Below are 18,798 nucleotides of genomic sequence, written 5' to 3' on the forward strand. Positions count from 1 at the left end.
TCACAATTTCTTTTTGCTTTAGCCCCGCCCCTCCCCCTCTGACCCCGCCCCCACCAGTGCGGCCCTCGGCCACAAACCACACTGTAAATTTGGCCCCCGAGAGAAAGTTTGTGAGTACCCATGGGCTAGAGAGTGTTCTAAACATCCAGTAACACTGGAAGGAAGCTTGTAGAGTTTTTGGAACTGTTTTTAAAGGACTGCCTGAGCCTGCACTGCTGAGATAAATCTTTTTGGGGTTCCATCTCATCAGCCTTTTCTGCCTCCCCGCCACCATGTACCATACTTATTTAACATGTGCTGCAGCCTCCTTAGTGAAATATAGAAGGGCTTACAGTAGAGGACCAGTGGGTACTGGAAGGGTTGGGGATACTTAAAGATGAGCAGTTAGAGTGTAGGTGGAGGTTTGTTGTTGTTTTAAGAGTCTGCACATGATACTAAATAGGATTGTAAACAAAATTGTTTGTATTCTATTGCAACATTTCTTTTCTGTCTTTGTTTACTTTGATCAGTAGCCATGGGTCATTACCAAAGCTCAAGAACACATTTAACCCCTTGGCAGCGGCGCAAATTCTGCCGCGGCGCTGGGGGGGGTGCGGGGTGAGCGCGGCGCCGCCATGCTCGCGACGGAACCACTCCGTCATGAGTCATGGGCAAGCTGTGCTCATGACAGAGTGGTTCCGTCACGACTCCGCCCACTCGTTAATTCGCCCGCACAGGCGGGGAATCAGTGACACATGGGCGGAGCAGCCGCAGCATGACGGAACCACTCCGTCATGAGCACACGCCGCCCGTGGCTCATGACGGAGTGGTTCCGTCATGGGCACGCAAGGGGTTAAATTTGCTTTGTATTTATATTTGCTGTTTGAAGTATGTATAGATAAGGGCTAGAAATACCGGCTTTAGATGATTTTGCTTATCTACTGATGTCGCCCACGGTGCACAGACAGAATATCGAGTTGCAAATATTGACCTATCATAATATCGAGACGCAAATATTGTGATGCAAGATTATCGACTGCAAGAATATCGTGGTCCAGAATATCGACAGTAAGGTAAGAAATATAGTTTTTTTTAATATCGAAGTCAGTAATATCGTTAGTAAAAATATTGTTTATAATATCGATTTTTATATTAGTATGATGTATTTTAGTATGTATTATAAAAGTATGTGATCTAATGTTTTTGTATAAATATTGCTTTTTGAAATGGATGTGTGAATTTTTTTATGTTAATTAAATTTTGTGTTTTAGTTCTGTAGCGGGTTGTGGGTTTATAGCGGAATAGGGTGGGAAGTAATTTAATTATAATAAGGTAATTAATAATTCATATTTATTAGTATTTATAAATAATTGTTTATTTATTAAATATTAATTGATTATTAATTTGCATTAATTAATGAATTGATCATTATGTTAATTTTTTTATATTTATGGGAGCTGGTTGTGTTGTGAATCAGTCCCCGGTCCGATACTCCTTAGGATTCGGGCGACGCTATATGGGGTCCACCTCTCGACGTCACCAACTTCCTGCACGAAAGGCACGGAAGACTGGAGCAATCAAGCAGGGGAAGGGAAGGATGGGAACAGCGGGGAGTAGAACCTGTAAAGAAAAAGTTAACATACAAACAATAACAATATATACTGCAAGACCAATTAACTACTCTCGATAGGTCTCGCTACCAATTCAACAGTTCTATCAAAGGAGCTTCCTTAGTTCCTCAAAAACACGCACACCACAACTCGATTGCGTATCCATACACACATGCGCATGCTGACAAAAACAATATATATCCCCCGTATCTTTGGGGTTGTGAACCTCTATATCGGTATGAAAACTAGAGAGGAACTGCTGTCTCCTACACTGGTCCTATCTGTAGAGATATCAGGACGCTGTGCCTGAGCACCCCTATAGCGTACTGCACACACACCTAGTGGAGCACACTATCAGAGAACCTTAATTGTCTGTTCTACTGTTCCGGGTCTGAGTGTGCAACGATGGCTGCCGGAATGTCCCTTCAGCGCAAGTCCTGTACGCTATATCTAAATGACCCCCAGCCTGAATATAAACTTGTCCTAAACCTAAGCGCTGTACATGGCAGTTACCTCACTGCTCTATCTCCGATACCCCACGTGTGGAATATCATCCAGACCTTTCAGGTTTTTTTTGTTGCAGGGACTCTGTCTCTTGACCGTAGGTTAGATCAATATGCCCCTCGAATGCAAACCTGTAATGTTATGCGAGTAATCACACTTCTCGGGATCCACGAACACACACCCCCCAGTGATTAGCGCATTTCACCCCCGATACTTGCAGTTTGTACATACCCCAGACTCCGCCTTAGTCGTACACGCTAGCTTCGCGTGTAACGCGGACTCCGCCTGCTGCGCTTTACAGGTGCCGTAGTGACTCACAAATGCTTCCGGTCCTGCCTTGTAGAGGAAAACAAAGTACCGTCTGTACTGCCCCCAGGAATTTGCGGTTTCCACCGCCTGTGACTCTGATGCCGATCTCTTCGGCCGAAGCGACCGCTCTCTCTGCGGCTCTCAATCCAAAATGCGGGAAAAGACCGTAACGAGTCCCCGCTCCTCGAATTTCCAGATTCATCAATTACGCACAACGTCGTGGGTGCTTCCTGGGCGTTTTATGCCCTTGGCTCCGCCACCACTATGCGCAGGGGTTTCTGGGAGTTGTAGTCTTTGTAGGCGCGGTGGGCCCGGATCCTGACAGTAGGTCCCCCGCCAGGCGCCTCCTAGAACCCGGTTTATCTGGGTATTTCTGATAGAAAGCCCTGATCTTGGCCGGCGCATGCACGTTGGCGCTGTGTACCCACGAATCCTCCTCAGCAGTGTACCCCTTCCAGGAGATCAAATACCACAAGTTACCTCCCCGGTACTTGGAATCCACCATGCTGCGTACCTCATACTCCTGTCCGTCTTCTGTGGAAACTGCAGGTGGAGGTTTCCGCAGTCCACCCTTGACCGGTTTTAGAAGACTACAGTGGAACACCGGGTGAATTCGTAGCGAGCCCGGAAGTCGTAATTTATACGCTACAGGATTGACTTGTTTAATCACTCGATAAGGGCCTATGTATCGTGGATGGAAAACGCTCCGTAGCTTAAAACTGAAGTTTTTAGTGGACAACCATACCCTGTCCCCTTTTTGGTACTGCGGGCCCTCCACTCTATGTTTATCAGCCCAATTCTTATATCGTATCTTGGACTTCACCAAGAGTTTCTTTACTCTTGAGTGTCCTTGGCGCAACTCCCTCATGTGTGCCTGTATCAAAGGCTGATTTATGACCCGTCCTGGCATGGCAAATGGTAAAATCCTAGCGTCGTACCCAAAGTTGGCTACAAAGGGCGAGACACCAATGGAGCTATGGGAGGAGTTGTTATACGCCAACTCCGCCATCCATAACATGGATACCCAGGATTCTTGCGTGCGTTCAGCATAACATCGTAGATATTTCTTTACAGTTTGATTTAACCTTTCGGTTTGGCCATCAGTCTGTGGGTGGAAACTTGACGACAACGCCGAGTCGATATGCAGAGACTTACACCACCCTTTCCAGAAACTTGCAACAAACTGAGGGCCTCTGTCGGACACAATCACGTGTGGAATTCCATGCAGTTTCACTATGTTTTGTAACAACAGTTGTGCGGTTTGACCCGCGGTAGGCTTTGTCTTGCAAGGAACAAAGTGGCCCATCTTGGTGAGACTGTCAATAACTACCAGAATGGCGGAATGCCCTTGATCCACCGGGAGACCTGTGATGAAATCCAGGCTGATGTTTTGCCATGGTGCATGGGGTGTTGGCAAGGGGACCAGTTTGCCCCTGCGAGCGGACGTGTCAGTCTTTCCCCGGGCACAGTCTTCACACCCCGACACCCACTCCTTAATGTCCGGGACGAGAGTTTTCCAACAAAAATATCTTTGCACCAGTAGTGTGGTTTTTCGTATGCCCGGGTGCACTGCTAAAGGAGAGTCATGGCACCACTCAAAGGCTCGTCTTTTCAGGGCTTGCGTTGGTAGAAACAATTTATTGTTCTGGAAAGGCAGTCCACCCTGGATCTTGCGTTCCGGGCTATTTTCCGCCCAACTGCTCCAAGCCTCCGGACTCCTGTTGTTCCGTATGCTTTCTAAATATTCTTCTGCGCGTATGGCACATATCACTTTGGACGGAGGGATGATGGCCTCTTTGGTTTCTTCTGCGGTTTCCTCCCCCGCCATCACTCGCGACAGAGAGTCGGCCTTTCGATTGTCTGCTCCGGGGCGGAAGATGATGATGAAATGATACTCTTCGAAGAAGAGCATCCACCTCATCTGTCTTGGTGACAGACGCCTAGCCGTTCGCTGATACTGTAGGTTCCGATGATCGGAATACACAGTCACCAGAAACCTGGCCCCCCATAAATACTGACGCCATTCCTGGAAAGCCTTTTTAATAGAGAGGAGCTCTTTTTCTGCAATGTTATAGTTCCTTTCGGCCGGTAACAATTTCTGTGAAAGATATGCCACAGGGTGAAGCTGCCCTGTGTGTTTGTCTCTTTGTGAAAGGATGGCTGCCGGAATGTCCCTTCAGCGCATGTCCTGTACGCTATATCTAAATGACCCCCAGCCTGAATATAAACTTGTCCTAAACCTAAGCGCTGTACATGGCAGTTACCTCACCGCTCTATCTCCGATACCCCACGTGTGGAATATCATCCACACCTTTCAGGTTTCTTTTTGTTGCAGGGACTCTGTCTCTTGACCGTAGGTTAGATCAATATGCCCCTCAAATGCAAACCTGTAATGTTATGCGAGTAATCACACTTCTCGGGATCCATGAACACACACCCCCCAGGGATTAGCGCATTTCACCCCCGATACTTGCAGTTTGTAGCTACCCCGGACTCTGCCTTAGTCGTACACGCTATCTTCGCGTGTAACGCGGACTCCGCCTGCTGCGCTTTACAGGTGCTGTCGTGACTCACAAATGCATCCGGTCCTGCCTTGTAGAGGAAAACAAAGTACCGTCTGTACTGCCCCCAGGAATTAGCGGTTTCCGCCGCCTGTGACTCTGATGCCAATCTCTTCGGCAGAAGCGACCGCTCTCTCTGCGGCTCTCAATCCAAAATGCGGGAAAAGACCGTAACGAGTCCCCGCTCCTCGAGTTTCCAGATTCGTCGATTACGCACAATGTCGTGCGTGCATCCTGGGCGTTTTATGCCCTTGGCTCCGCTCCCACTATGCGCAGGGGTTTCTGGGAGTGTAGTCTTTGTAGGCGCGGTGGGTCCGGATCCTGACAGGTTGTGGGTTTATAGGGGAATAGGGTGGGAAGTAATTTAATTATAATAAGGTAATTTATAATTGTTATTTATAAATATTTTTATTAATGAATTATTAATTGGTTATTAATTTATGTCAATTATTTAATTGCTAATTATGTTAATTGTGTTATATCTTTTGGAGGTGGTTGTGGGTTTATCGGGGAGGAGGGTGGGAAGTAATTTAATTATAATCAATTAAATATTTTTCATTGATTAATATTTATGTATTTAATATTTTATACTGTTCAGTGTGGTAAATATTTTATTATTAATTAGTTATTAATTGGTTATTATTTTTTTGATAATGTATTGGTAATTGTCTCATTTTTTAGGGGTGGATTGTGGGTTGATAGGGGAGTAGGGTGGGAAGTAATTTAATTTTGATAAATTTTTTTTTATATTTTTATATAATATTTATTTAATGTTGTTTGATAGTGTTAATTGTGTGAATTAATTTATTAATAATTGTTTATAATTTGCTTGTTGATTGTAATTAATTCAGTAAGTAATTGTTAATTAATTATGTTAATTCTGTCATGTTTTACGAAAAAATAGGTGGTGTGATTTATAGGGGAATATGGTGGGAGGTAAACTTTTTTCATTAATTAATTGTTTGTAAATTAATGCTAATTAATTTGCTGGAGTGAGAATAGTACATTATTCCCTTCTGCTATCCAACATATTCCTTACTGTTACACTTGCTGGTGTGGGAATAGTAAATTATTCCCTTCCACTAATTAACACTTTCCCTACAGGTGCGCTTGCTGGAGTGGGAATAGTAATTTTTACCCCTCCGCTATCCAACTCTTTCCCTGCTGTTGCACTTGCTGGAGTGGGAATAGTAAATTATTCCCCTCCACTTTTCAACACTTTCACTACTGTTGCTATCCCTGGTGTGGGAATACTAATTTTTACTCCTTTGCTATACAACACTTTCCCTACTGTTGAACTCTGTGGAATGGGAATAGTAATTTTATCCCCTCCGCTATCCAACACTTTCCCTACTGTTGCACTCTCTGGAGTGGGAATAGTGATTTTTATGCCTTCGCTATCCAACACTTTCCCTACTGTTGCACTCCCTAGAGTGGGAATAGTAATTGTATCCCTTCCGCTATCCAACACTTTTCCTACTGTTGCACTAGCTGGATTAGGAATAGTAATGTTATCCCTTCCAATATCCAACACTTTCCCTACTGTTGCACTCCTTGGAGTGGGAATAGTAAATTATTCCCCTTCGCTGTCCAACACTTTCCCTACTGTTGCACTTGCTGGAGTGGGAATAGTAAATGATTCCCCTCCACTATCCAGCACTTTCCCTACTGTTGCACTTGCTGTAGTGGGAATAGTAATTTTTACCCCTCCGCTATCCAACACCTTCCATACTGTTGCACTCCCTAGAGTGGGAATAGTAGTTTTATCCCTTCCGCTATCCAACACTTTTCCTACTGTTGCACTAGCTGGATTAGGAACAGTAATTTTATCCCTTCCAATATCCATCACTTTCCCTACTGTTACTATCCCTGTATCGGGAATAGTAATTTTTACTCCTTTGCTATCCAACACTTTCCCTACTGTTTCACTCTCTGGAGTGGGAATAGTAATTTTTTCCCCTCCGCCATCCAACACTTTGCCTACTGTTGCACTCTCTGGAGTGGGAATAGTAATTTTTACCCCTACGCTTTCAACACTTTCCGAATAGTAAATTATTCCCCTCACTATCTAACACTTCCACTACTGTTATACTTGCTGGAGTGGGAATCGTAAATTATTGATCTCTGCTATCCAACTCTTTTCCTACTGTTGTACTTGCTGGAGTAGAATAGTAAATTATTCCCCTCCACTATCCAACACTTTCCCTACTGTGACACTCCCTGGAGTGGGAATAGTAATGTTATCCCCTCCACTATCCAGCATTTTCATTACTGTTGTAGTTAATGTACTGTAAAATGTCGTTTTAAAAAATTATATGTATTATTTAATTTATTTTATATTATTTTTTAAACATTTAAAAAAACAATATTTTTAACAACTATATTTTTGCACTTACCATTATGTAGATAGGAGGTCGATATTTTTGACAACGATATTTTTGTCACGATATTTTTGTACGCCAACATTTCTGTTGTCGATACTCTGTCAGTGATCCGTCACCCACTTCATTATTATATGTGGAAATATTCTTAATTTTTTAGATCTCGCCTAGCGATGCAGCACGAATGTGCTGCCATCACTTTGCGAGGCATGCAGTATACACTGTAGTGTGGAAGCTTCGTGGAAGCTCCGCCCACTCTCTGCCCATTGGCTTTTATCTTAAATGCTGCCTTCCGATTGGTTTGAGGCTTATTAGTCTCTCCTCAGTCATCATTTGTATCCTTCCATGGCTACTGGCCCCTTTACTCCTAACACTATTTTCTTTTAGGTCTCGCCTAGCATGCAGCACAAATGCGCTGCAATCGCTTTGCGAGGCATGCAGTATACACTGTGTGGATGTATTGTGGAAGTTTCGTGGAAGCTTCACCCACACTCTGCCCATTGCCTTTTGTCTTAAATGCTGCCTTCCGATTGGTTTGAGGCTTGCTAGTCCCTCCCCAGTCATCATTTGTATCCTTCCACGGCTACTGGCCCCTTTACTCCTGACACTATTTTCTTCCCTGTCTCCCCCCAGCCCCCTCCCGCAGTCTGTGACTTCTCGCCCCCCGCCCCCCCACTCCCGTTTGTGCCTTTTTGTGTCTTCAATGCAATAGGTCTCATGTAAATCACGACCTGCTTTGTTTACGTTTAGCGCGCCGTGCGCGCTTACACTTTCTAAGCAGCCGGACAATCGAGCCGATGCTGTTTGTGTCTTCAATGCAATAGGACTCGTGTAAATCACGGTGTGCTTTGTTTAGTTTAGCCCACCATGCCACTGGTCCGCCTCCCTGTCGCTGTCTCAAGCCGTGGGGGAGACTGGCCAGTTATCGTCGATAAAGAAGGAGCCGGGAGGGCAGCCCATTGTTTAGCACCTATGCCACCGCGCCCCGCCATTGCAGTCAAAGGATGCCCCTGCTGAGAGACCGGAGGCAAAAGAGTCAACCTCCGAACAATCAGACAGTGCCACTGGTAGTTCCGCTTCCAGCTGCAACTCGAGTGCCGCTTGCCGAAAACACAGAGATTCGTCGCCGTCGCCCTCCTAAAGCCAAGGGAATCGTTTGTGGGCAAAGCAACGGACGATTAAGGGTCCCTCCGCCCCTCGCTTTTCTAGCGAAGGTCATCTATCAGAACGAAGAGTAGATGCCGCCCTTTTCCAGAATAAACACGTCTGCCATGACATTGGCCAGTCTATTTTAGGCTCACACCGCTGCCATTCTGTGTTCTGGTCCTGAAGATAACCCCTCGCTAAACTCAGGGGTTTGAAACGCGTCGACCTGGTTTTCTGTTTTTACCACCACTGGTGTAAATAGCACAAATTGGTGCCTGTCTTTAAAATGATCTTCTTAAAATGTCTATCCTTTGAAAAAAAGCTTGACATGCACCTTTAAATGCATTCTAGTGTAAAGCTCACCAGGGTTGGGTAGTCCTTTGGTCAAAAAAATAAGAGTTCGAAGGACGTTCACTTTTTCTTTAGTTTGATTGTGTGATATGTGAGGATGAATGAGGAGTGGTGTTTGTATGTTTATCGAATTAAGATTGTGCACTTTCTTGGTTGAAAAGTGTTAAAAAAGCTTCTTTGTATTCACTTGTGTTTGTCGTGGTTTTTGTAAGTGTATGTATTGACGGTTTGCCATTCTTGCATAAAAAATTGGCATATAAGATTTTTTTCTTTAAAAAAACTTTAAACAAACATTTAAAAATAAACACTATTAATTAGTACTGCCGTGGTAGTTTCATTCCTTCTTCCACATTGCTCTAATGATTCAGATTAATCTATCAGCATTGGCATCTCTCTGTTCTCATTGTTATCAGGCTCAGCCTTGCTGATTAGAGCCTCACCCATTACTGTTCTCAGACTGGCCACTGAGGCAGCTGTGACCCAAAACGCCAGCTCTGAAAATCTTCACATGTTTAGTAACTCGAGGACTGGCTGCGGGAGAGGTTAGAGCGGTGGATTCACTTGGACGCAATCTTGCCCCGCATATTATGCCTCAGAGTAAAGTTGATTGATTGATTGAAACAGACTAGGAATATGATGGAATTGAGAAATATGAAAGATAAAATACCAGTAACAACATCAATTGGTACGCTGCGAATTGACTTTTCAATAGCACATCGGCAGCATTTTTGCTCACTGTTATCTTTGATATGCTTATGATTCTATGTCTGTGTCCTGGGATCTCTCTATATCACCAATCATTTTTACTTCTGGAACCCCAATTTTGTGAATCAACAACATCAGAGATGTTTTTTCATATGCGGTGATGTCTCCCTGCCTACAGAACACGTTGGCTTCCTTGCAAGGGCAAGGTGTTTGAAAACAGTGCGAGGCCAGAAGATTGTAGAGGGCCCCCTTACAGTCCATGGGGGAGGGGTGGAGGCTAAGATTTTGTTACCCCACTGACGCATTGGTGCAACTTGGAACAGCATGCATGCTGTGTTAATCGCACATTATTCCTCTGTGGTGTCACCCAACACAGAATTGATGGCAGAAGATTTACGCACATATTTGAGTTAGCACTTATTCTGTGACTTAATAACACACTCAGCAAAGACCTCCACGTGCGATATTTAGTGGTATAAGCTCGCAATTACCGCGTCACTCATAACAAGCTGCTTAGATTTCAGAATGCTTGGGTTGCTGTACTGTACAGAGCTACCAGTGCAAGTTTTAATTCTGAAGTTTGTAGAATGGGTTCCATGACCCAACTGTGCAAAATGTAAGAGCGTTTACAGGTTAGAACATTATTTAAACTGCACAATTTATCGTATGGCTTGGAGTTCAAGCCGCTCATCCATATAGATTACTTAAATCTATACAAACAGAAATCTCTGGAGGTGTTAAAGCCAGACCTAATGTCGTTGCCAGTGCTTGTTCAACCTTGACGTTCCAGCGAAGGTTAGCCCGATCTCAAACCATACCAAGTTTTGCAGATCATATTTGTTTCGCAGACCATATTTCAAGTTTGGCTCGTGTCTTTCTCGAGTACAGAACACGCTTCTGTTTCAGTCTAGCTATTGCTCATGATCAGTTTCAGTTTCATACCACTCTGTTCTTTACCTCCACATTCCTCTGCTGCTTCACGTCCCTGACAAAGCAACACAAGCATTTACAAAGCTAGCTGGTCCGACTTATGCTGCCAGCCTTTTGATTTTGTCAATACATTAGCTTTGTCAATGCATATTGATTTTTGTAAAACTTTATTTTTTGGGACTAACAGTTACCTTAACCCCTTTCCATGGCGCCCCACTGAGAACAAATGCTCTTTTTATCCGGTTATAGCAGTTGTGTAAGGCTAAATGACAAGAGTTAATGTAACACCCAGGATATTGTGCTGCATGGCTAAATACTTTTAAGATCCTAAAGGCGAGACCGTTGCATTGCAAATGCTTGTCTTTTATTACTGTTGCTTACAGCAGTGTGAGGTGTGGGGTTAAAGCTCAAAGAACTGTGTACTTAAGGACTTTGCTGCTCAGGTTATATATTCATGTATGTCATTCACGTAGCATTTAAACTAACAGCTGCAGAAACACCATCCTATCAGGTACCTACCACAAATTCATAAGAGTAATTTTGTGTGTAAAATTTGTGGTGGTTTATAGACAAATGGCACTAAGGGTTTGTTTACTGTCATATGCTTGCTGGTGTCTTGGTACAGTGGCTGCCAGTGTCTTGGTAGATCGTGACAAAGGCATGCCACTTACATATATCCTCATTGTGTAAGGTATGGGACGAGGATGGAGATGGGGATGAGGATTGAATGGTTTGATTACTTTCTGGGAATCGTCAGCACTCTGATTCTCTCACCTTCGTCCCAGTACTGATTTGAACACTCTTCCAGCTGTAACTGTCTCAGTGCGTGGGCATGTTCTATGATCCGAGATCTCCAATCTATGTTCATTATTCCTTGCATCAGGGACAACAAATTGTCAAGGAAACCAATCTAATTTTCACTAAAAGCAACATGGTCGTCCTTCAGCAGCCAAAATCCCTTCCTCTCTTTGGAATATTAACATTTGTGGGTTCCAGCTTGATGGATATCCATGAAATGCCTCTGAAGTGTTTCTAAGGAACGAATAACTGGGCTAGCTTTATGCCATCCGTCCTTCAATTACCAAAATGCTCACAGTCTTCTGATATATGTAGTCATCTTTTTATGTGCCACAGCTTACAGACATTATATCAGGAGCCCCCCAATTAAACACAGCTCCCTTCTAATGTGTTCGCCTGAAGCCCCATTTCTCCGTCCTCCTCACACCTGCCATGGTCCATCCTCCAAAACCTTGTGGTCGCATCAGCTCTCATGCACACTCAGGAGACAACACAGATTGCCATGCTCAGAATATCAAATACAGTACACAACTTGCATTTTTTTCTTATAGTGATCAGAGTGTTTGTAATTAACGGTGTATACAATGGTGCCGTCTTGGGTAGATTACTAAATGTTATAGTTCACAATAGCAGTTTCCTGCATCTTTATTGCTATGTGCTAGCTGCTATGTTCATGGTGCCAAGCTCAGTATGTCACAGATCAGCATAACACTTTTTACATTTCTTCATATATTCAAGTGTGCTCATGATAGAACAACTAAACATGTCCATGTCCTTTGATGTCACATGTGGTGATTTCATGCCCATTGGTGAGTCCCCACACTTTTTTTATGAATTGTGCCCTGCGTCTCTATCTACTCCCTCTTCCATTCACAACCACACTATGGACCACAGCCATTTCCCTCACCATGAGCATCCTTGGAAGGGGTAAATCCGCCTGCAGTAGAGTAAGCAGTTGTCCTATCAAAGGTGTTGTTATATTAAACTCCCTTCAACTTACCCATCTGCTACAGCGTCTTCCCCTAAACTAACCCAAGCCCAGACCTTCCGTCGAATGCCACGGGAAACCCTCTTATTTCATTTGTTTGAATCAATGGGTTTTTCAGAGAAAATCCCTTTTTTAAAGTGAGCATGGCTTTTCCGTGGTGAAAGACACCCCTGCTAAGTCGTTTGAGTAAAAAAGCACATACCCCACTGCAATCATTTAAAGAGTAATTACATTACACACTAACACAGAGGTCCAGAAGGTCAGACCCAAGACAGCAAATCACGATAGATAGTGATAAGGTAAAAGAGTAAAAAAGAGCCACTTACAATCACATTAACATTTACGTCATGTGTATCTTCTGATAATCTTTCATGGATCCTGCTCCGCCGACCCCAGGTGGCTGTTCCTGTGTTGTTGCACATTGTGTACTTGTGTCCCTTATAGACAGTAGACAATTGGGGTTTGTACGTGTCTATTCAACTCACACAGGCCAGTGCTGCCCTTTTCACTTGACTTCACTGTGTGACCCTGGGTAAATTTGTTAGGCTTGCCGTAATGGTGTGCATTCAGTTAATTTGATAAGGCGGCCATTCAGTTAATTTGTTAAATTCGAATTGGAATTGAATGCCTGGTTCACTGAGAGCTATTAGTTTGGTCTCTTGCAGTTCCCCTGATGGTTCCTTTCACATAATGAAAGATGAGCGGTCATTGTTGTTGGGCACGGCGTTTTTTGGCAAGCTCGGTTGCTGAGATAATATCACTTTTCGCTGGCTAAGGAGGGGCGGACTCCAAACCCCAGTCATCATGGCGGCAGCGCCGCAGGACACCACTGATCCCTTTCGTGGCAGGAGGCGCCTGTACAAAAGGCCATCAGAGCTCCCACAGCGCGTGAGACATCGCTGGCTAAGGAGGAGCGGACTCCAAGGCCCAGACATCATCGCGGCAGCGACACAGAAAACCGCGGCTGCTTTTTGCTCCAGGAGGCGCCTGCACAAAAGCCCATCATGGCCTGTGGTGTCGCTGGGGGGACTTACACGGTGAGGCGCGTGGGGCCTGCAGCGCGCGTGGCACACAATAACCAGGGGACACTTGTGTTAGTTTTCCTGCCGTCTCCGCAGCCCGGGGCTTAACTGCCGCCGCGTCTGCGTGACGTCATATTTATTCCATTACGTACAGCCAACGTGCCCTGACGCGCACACCATCGCGTGTCACGTCAGGGCCTAGTATCGCGACACTACATTCCTCCCCAACACACAAAAACAAAACACAGTATAACCCAAACAGTCCGTGATTACACTCCCCGGCATGGACGGCAGGTCTCGCCTTGTCCATCACTCTGCAGCTTAACGGGCCCATAAACAAAACGTGAACAGTCTTACTTTACGTAGTCTCGTAACCGGCAGGAAGGCGCTGGGTGCGGCCTCAGGTCGTATCGCACTCCGCCACGCTCCCCGGCAGCGTCCTGACCTCCGCTCCCAAAGTCACCCTCGGCGTCGGTCTCTCCGGCCTCAGGTACGCCTGCGACTCCAGGCGACAGGGTCCCTGGCCGGTGCGGCGTGGTGTCATGTCCTTGACCTGTGAGCTCTGCTCTCTCACTCACATGACCCTCGGGTCCTGAAAGCCCTTCTTCTCGCGGCATGTCCCTTGGGGCTCTGTCTTGGCGTCGCAAAACCCTGTCCTGTCGTTGTTCCTCCCCTCCGGAGGGCACGGGAATCTGCTTGAAGAAGGAGACGTTCCTCGTTATCCTTTCAGCACCCTTCCGGGCCGTCACACACGTGCCTCGAACTTTCTCCACCATCCAGGGCTGAGGTTCAAAGTTCAAACGAAACTTGCCCCCTGGCACCCTGTTTCGGATTAGTACATAGTCACCTGGGGCTATCGAGGAGGACACCGCCCTCCGGCGGGCGTCGGCTTGGGCAAACGCTCTCCGTCTATGCCCGTCAATGGCACTGTCATTGGGAGGTTCGGGCTGCCATTCGGGGTGATGTGGTATTGAGTCGGTGACAACCCGCCCCATTAGCAAGTGGGCGGGAGCCACTCCCGTGATGGAGTGGGGCGTTTGGCGATAGCTACGGAGGAATGTGAAAATGGCAAGTTCTACAGACTGGCTCTTTTCGTGGGCGATCCGTATTACTTTGTTGAGAGTCCTCATGAAGCGTTCTGCTTCCCCATTCGCTTGAGGCCATCATGGAGTGATCCGCCGATGGTGAATCCCGAGAGCCTGGAGGTACGCCGCGAAGTCTTGACTCTGAAACGGTGACCCATTGTCGGTCCTGATCTCTTTGACGATGCCGTGTGTTGCCATGATCTTTTCGAGCTTCGGGATTACTTCCTGAGCACTCAGAACGGTCAGTATCTCAACCTCTGGATACTTGGAGTGATCGTCTATGGCCACCAAGGTGTGCCTTCCGTCAGGCAGGCTGCCGAAGTCAACGCTGATCTTTGACCAGGGCCTCCTTGGGCGAGGCTCCATCACCACAGGGGCCGGCCGGGGCACTTCACCGGTTAGTTGACACGCCTGGCACTCTCGAACGGTCGCCTCCACAATGTCGTCCATAAGAGGGAACCATACTTTGGTTCGGAGCCGTGACTTTGTCTTGACCATACCCTGGTGACCGATATGGGCTAGATCCACCACTCTCTGGGTGAGGGACGTCGGTATCACCAGCCGGTGGCCTCTCAGCAGGCATCCAGTCTCGTCTTCCATTAGTTCTGTCCTCACGTGGTACAAGCTCTCCATTATCTGCTTCGCCTGAGGCGTCAGGCTCTTCCACTCCTCTCGGGCGCGGGTCCAACTGTTGTCCCGGACCGCCACTCTCGCCCTCTGTAAGCACTCGTCTTCGCTGGTGGCCTGGGACAGGCTTGCCATGGATACTGGCCGGGGGCACGATCGCGCCGTAATGCACCGGACGTATTCTTCCGTTTCTGCCGCCTCTTGTACTTCTCTTGGAGTGGCTGTGCGGGGGTGGCGAGAGAGGTAGTCCGCCGGGTTACGCGCACCCGGTTGGTACTCAATCTTGCAGTTGTAGTCCTGCAGTTGCAACATCCACTTTTCTATCCGTGGAGGCGGCTTCGTTGAGGTGCCTGCAAACAGGGAGACCAATGGCTTATGGTCGGTGGTCACGACGAACGGTTTGCCATAGACGTACAAATGGAAGTGACGACACCCCCAGTGAATGGCGATCGCCTCCTTTTCTATTTGAGAGTACCTCTGCTCCGTATCAGTGAGTGACCGGCTTGCGAAAGCCACCGGGGCCCACTCCTCAGCGTCCGTCTTTCGCTGCAGCAGGACCGCGCCCAGCCCGACCGGACCAGCATCAACGGCAATTTGTGTCAGCTTGGCCGGGTCGAAGAAGGCCAGCGTCGTAGCTTCTGAAAGTGCATGTTTGACTTCCTCAAATGCTCTGCTCTGGTCAATGTTCCACGTCCAGGGGGTTGAGTCTTTTGTGAGCTCTCTCAGTGGCGCTGTGAGGTTCGCTAGATCCTTGATGAACCTGCCACAGTAATTCACCATGCCTAGAAAACTCCTCACCTCTGTGACATTGGCCGGAGCAGCTGCCTCCTTGATATCTTTGACCTTGTCCGGATCGGGGTTGACGCCATCAGCTGAGAAGATGTAGCCGAAGAACTGGATCTTTCGGCATAGGAATTCGCACTTTTCCCGATGCAGCGTGAGGCCTGCGTCTCGTATGCGTCGTAGCACTTGCACCAGCCTCTCGTTGTGTTCCGCTACCGTCGTGGCGTGTATCATGATGTCATCGCTGACGTTGAGCGCCCCGGGGATCCCCGCGATCAGCTCCTGGATTACATTTTGGAACACCTCCGCAGCGCTCGATACTCCGAAACTCAGCCTCGTGTATCGCCTCAGACCTACGTGCGTGGAGAATGTCGTTATGTTCCGTAACGCCTCATCCAGGACTAGTTGATGATATCCTGAGCGGAGGTCCAACTTTGAGAACCACTTGGCGCCGGCCATTTCACCAACGATGTCATCGATAGTAGGGGTGATGTGTCGCTCCCTTTTGATGGCCACGTTCGGGAGCCTCATGTCCACACATATCCGGACAGCACCTGGCTGCTTGGGTTTCTTCGCCACGACAATTGGCGACACCCACGGGGTCGGGTCCGGACACTTTCTCAATGATCCCCGCCGCCTCCAGCTTCTTCAATTCCGCTTCCACGAGTGGCCTGAGGTGGAATGCTATGCGGCGATGTCGGAGTGCTATCGGCTGGACCGTGGGATCGATGTGTAGGTGAACTTCTTTCCCCCGGAACTTGCCTATCCCCTGAAATATTTCCTCGAACTCCTCCAGAGTGTGTTGTACTGACTCTTGGTGCACCCCAAACGCGAAGGTTACCACTCCCAGGTCTTCCGCCGCCCGACAGCCCAGGAGCATGCCTTGCCCGTCTTCGGTGACATAGACGTTCGATGTGATGGACCGTGTCCCATAGGATATCACCGTTCTGAACTTCCCTCGCACCTTTAACGGTTCTTCTTGTCCATAGGCGAATACTGTGATGGTCGAGGGTTGTAGTGGGGGCTGTGGGCGCATGGACTTGTGCATAGCAGCGGCCATGATGTTGATGCTGGCTCCTGTGTCTACCACTGTTGTGACTTCTTCTGACCCTATTCGGATGCTGCATTGCGGCAGTCTCCTGGTTCGGCGGGCTGCCGTGCCTATCATGTGCACCCGGTGTATGACTTTTTCCTCCTCTTCGTCGTCGTCCATGTCGCTGGCTCCCGGGCCTCCTTCCTCGACCGTGTGCACGGCCTGGCGGGGCTTTCGGAAACCCTTCGACCGGCACACTTTCTCAAAGTGATTGAAGCGTCCACACCCTCTGCATTTGGTCCCTCTCGCTGGGCACTCCGCCGGGGCGTGGGGTGAGCCGCCACAGTATCCACAGGACTTCTGCTGTTCTTGAGCAGCCGGGGCTGGCTTTCGTCGGGGCCACCTCTGCTTCGGCTTGACTGCCACAGCATTGACCGGCTCGGCCTTCACTGGCACTTGTAGCGCCGCTTCCATGTGCGCGGCGCGCGCCTTGGATAGTTCCTTCGTTCGGCCCATCGTCAGGATGTCCGCTAGGGGTTTACCGGATTCTTCCAAGATTCTCTCCCTGAGCTTGGCGGACGCACACCCTTGTATTATCTGGCCTCTTATCTCCTCCGTCTCATCTCGAAACCCGCAGGTGGCCGCTAAGTTCTTGAGACGAGCGTAGAATTTGTCGAGTGACTCATCCGGCGACTGGCGCGCCTGGCGAAATATGAAACGTTCATAGTCGCGGTTTGCCATTGGCTCAAAGTATTCGTTGAGAGCGGCTATGAGCGTCGTGTGCGTCTTGGGGGTGGCCTCTGCGAGAGTCTTCACTATGTTGTGAATTTCTTTCCCGCCTAGGTGAATTATCATTGCGCGCTTTTGATCTCTGTGGACCTTCGTGGCCTCGAAGAAGATGCGCACTCTGTCCTCCCAGTCTCTCCACCGGGCTGCCACCGTTGATGGGGACCCCTCGACGGAGAATGGCTCTATTGGCGGGATTGTCGCCATGTTGCACGTGCGTGGCTTGTGCAGGCTTGAACCTCCTTCTCTCAGGCGCCGTACAGCCAACGTGCCCTGACGCGCACACCATCGTGTGTCACGTCAGGGCCTAGTATCGCGACACTACAATGGCCCCCGAAGTACGGTAGATAATTCTGGCTAAAGAGGGGCGGACTCCAAGCCGCAGTCATCATCGTGGCAGTGGCCCAGGAAAACGCCAATCCCTTATGCGCCATGAGGCGCTTGCAAAAAATCGCATCAGGGCTCCGGCAGCGTGGGACGAGACTGGGCGCGTGCCGGGGAGAAGACCGGACCAAGAGCATACCGCCCGCGCCCATCCACGGCCGGCCGAGGCTGGGCTGGGCCATCCCACTTTGCTTCGAACTATAGTCACAGTAAGAAGATATTACCATATGTACTACTACACAGCGCTGTATTTTAGTAGTTTTACCCTCGGACATGGGGAAACAGAAACTAGCATCATCCCTTCAGGCAGGAGGAATAAAAGCACAAGAATAAGTGCCCCTGTAACTAATAACCTTAATACTGCAATGGGAGTAATTAATAACGAAATTGTCAACGCAGAGAAGGGCTTAGCTGCCACAAAGACTGCCGTAAATGCAGCTATGAAGGAAACTAGGGGGCATATTATCAAGAAACGGCGTTAAAATTATCGCCGCTTTAGCGGCAGAAAACTGCCGCTAAAGCGGCGATAATGGGCTTGATAATATGCCCTCCAGAATTCCCATAGAAGCCCATGTTCTGGTGTCAACATGGGCCTCTATTGGAATTCTCTGTGGCATATTATCAAGCCCATTCTCACCGCTTTGGCGGCAGTTTTCTGCCGCTAAAGCGGCGATAATTTTAACGCCGTGCTTGATAATATGCCCCTAGGAGCGCTATAGCTGCCCTGGAGCCTGAATAAAACACTAATGTCCCCTCAAAGGTCATAACACCACCCCGGCAAAAAAAATACAAAGCGCCATGTGTAGCGGCCTCGCC

The sequence above is a fragment of the Triturus cristatus genome, chromosome 11 (assembly GCF_964204655.1).
Source record: "Triturus cristatus chromosome 11, aTriCri1.1, whole genome shotgun sequence".
Classification (NCBI taxonomy): Eukaryota; Metazoa; Chordata; class Amphibia; order Caudata; family Salamandridae; genus Triturus; species Triturus cristatus.